The sequence below is a fragment of the Ambystoma mexicanum genome (genome assembly GCF_040938575.1).
Source record: "Ambystoma mexicanum isolate Mex_15411 chromosome 12 unlocalized genomic scaffold, UKY_AmexF1_1 Mex_chr12_unloc.2, whole genome shotgun sequence".
NCBI classification, from domain to species: Eukaryota; Metazoa; Chordata; class Amphibia; order Caudata; family Ambystomatidae; genus Ambystoma; species Ambystoma mexicanum.
This window is the reverse complement of record NW_027182323.1, coordinates 254,638-257,169: the sequence shown is the minus strand read 5'-3', so window position 1 is coordinate 257,169 and position 2,532 is coordinate 254,638.

Genomic DNA, 2,532 nt, shown 5'->3' with positions numbered 1-2,532 from the left:
CAGCCCTCATTTTCTCCCTAGTGATGGAGCCCCTGGCTTCGAGGCTAAGATCTAACCAACTACACAGAGGCCTTAAGCTGGGACCACATAGACTAATAGTCTCCCTCTATGCTGACAATGTCATGCTTTTTGTTAGCGATTCACAAACCAACCTCAACCCTATAATGCCTGTAGGGATCAAGTTTAGCCAAATGTCCGGCCTAAAAACCAATCACTTGAAGTCAGTGGTATTCCCTCTGACTCCAAATACCAGTGAGTTGCAGGACGATAACGGCTTCAAATGGGAAAACTCAAAGGTATGATACCTGGGTATCTATATGTCCCTCAGTCATAACGATATATATAAAGACAATTACGTAACAACACTAACTCCCTGTAGGAACGAATTCAGAGATGGAAATTATTGCCACTAACACTATGGGGCAGGACCTCGCTAACTAAAATGGTCATCCTTCCCAAACTCTTCTATTTATTTACAAATATTACGTTACTAATCCCAAAGTCCTTCCCCCAAAAAGTCAAGAGTCTCATCCTGGAACTACTATGGGCGGGAAAGCCAGCATGAGTAGCATATAAAACACTAACATTACCAACCTCGAGTGGTGGCTTGGCACTCCCGGACATAGAGAAGTACTACTGGGCAGCCCAAGCACAGTTTTTGACCCACTGGTACACAACACAGTTCATCCGTCCACATGTACAAGTGGAACGGGCCCTTGCATCCCCCAAGTTGCTAAGAGCCATCATAATAAGTCACACTCCGATACCACACAACACGCTAAATACAGTTCTATCCACGTATGCGATCTGGAAAAAGATCGCTCGCAAATACGAGGTAAAAATAAGGTTCTCCCCCCTACTGCCAATCAAATTTATTCCCGGCATCCCCCTCACAAATGAAAAAGTATTCCTCATATGGACAGATAAAGTCAACATGCAATCCATAAGAGACCTATTCCCAGAAGGCACCTTTCTAACTCCACAAATGGCCACAGACAGGGGAGGAAACACCTCCCTTGACGTATTCCTCTACTTTAGACTATGCCACACTTTCCAAACGCTGTTCCCTTCATTCCCCAAACAGCCACCAACATGGGACTTACTGCATAATGTACTCCCGGCCCAAGGGCAAGGAAGACTAGTGTCACTACTATACAAATCCTTGTTAACTGTCACGGAAGCAATAGACCCTCGGGTGAAGCAAAAATGGGAAACGGCCATTCAAGAAACAATATCCTCAGAAGACTGGACCTACATCCTCCGTCAAACCCAAAAAGTTGCATTAAACATTTGTTATAAACGAATTCACTTCAACTTCGTGCACCAAACCTATAACACCCCGGCTAGAAAACACAGACACCATCCAGAAATGTCAGCACAATGCAAAAGATGCACAACCGCAAACGCAGACTTTTTCCACTTAGCCTGGAACTGCCCCGGAATACACCGATTCTGGACCACCATGGTACAAATAACAGCCGACATCACAGGAGAACAGGTGACCCCACTCCCACTGGGGCCCCTCCTCGGGTTAACCAGACACCTACATCCCGCAACACGAAAACTAGCAGCCCTACTTATGGTACTGGCACAGAGGAGAATCGCCATGACCTGGGGCAGAGGCCCACTGCCAAAGATCGAAGACGGGAAAAAAGACATTCTGTATTGTCAAGATATGGACAATGAGTTCATAAAGACGCTGCCACTACGCGCATGTCCCCCCCGACATCTGGGGGCCATACATAACATATCTGCTAAATAGCGCTGAAACCTCACTCAGAAACCTCAATAACATAAACACAGCATATTGGACAGTGCAACTCAGTAATAACGAAGGAGTCAAACCACATTGGCGCAGCTGAGAAAATAACTTTCATATCCGCCCAAATGGACGTAAGAGGGGAGGGAGAATTCGCGTAAGGGTGTTTGAAGTTGATAATGTTACGAAAGCACCCGTTTGGTGCAAATGTATAGGTTATGAATGCAAATTCCAAAAAATAAAGTTTAAAAAAAGAAATTCTATTTTTTTTGTTTAATGGAATATGTGAGAGCTCTTGGACATCTCTCATCCCTGTTCTCTCCCAGGTCTTAACAACGTGTCACCTGGACAAAGAACAGGCATATCTACCTCGCATAGGGGAAGGGGAAGTGAGAATCCTGAAGGTGTCTCACTCACTAGTCCCTGGGGATCTGTCATCCAGGTGGCCAGGACACGGCCATCGCTATTGGATCCAGTTCCTGTGGTGGACCAGTGTGGGAGGATCACCTGGGTATGGATTCTTCGGGGATTGGAAGTGGGAGGCCGAAAGGGTAGACACAGTACCCCCTTCCTTATGACACCTTTTCCCCATCCTACCCAGTAGTATATCTAAAAACTCAACCCGCCCTTTCTTGACACAAACACTTTCTAACAGACCGACTACCACGTAAAGTGATGGACTAACACCAGATCAGTATACTTGAAATTTCCCAACACAAGTGTCAAGCAGAGTCAGGAAATTGCTGAGAATTACACACACCTGACCTCCCTTC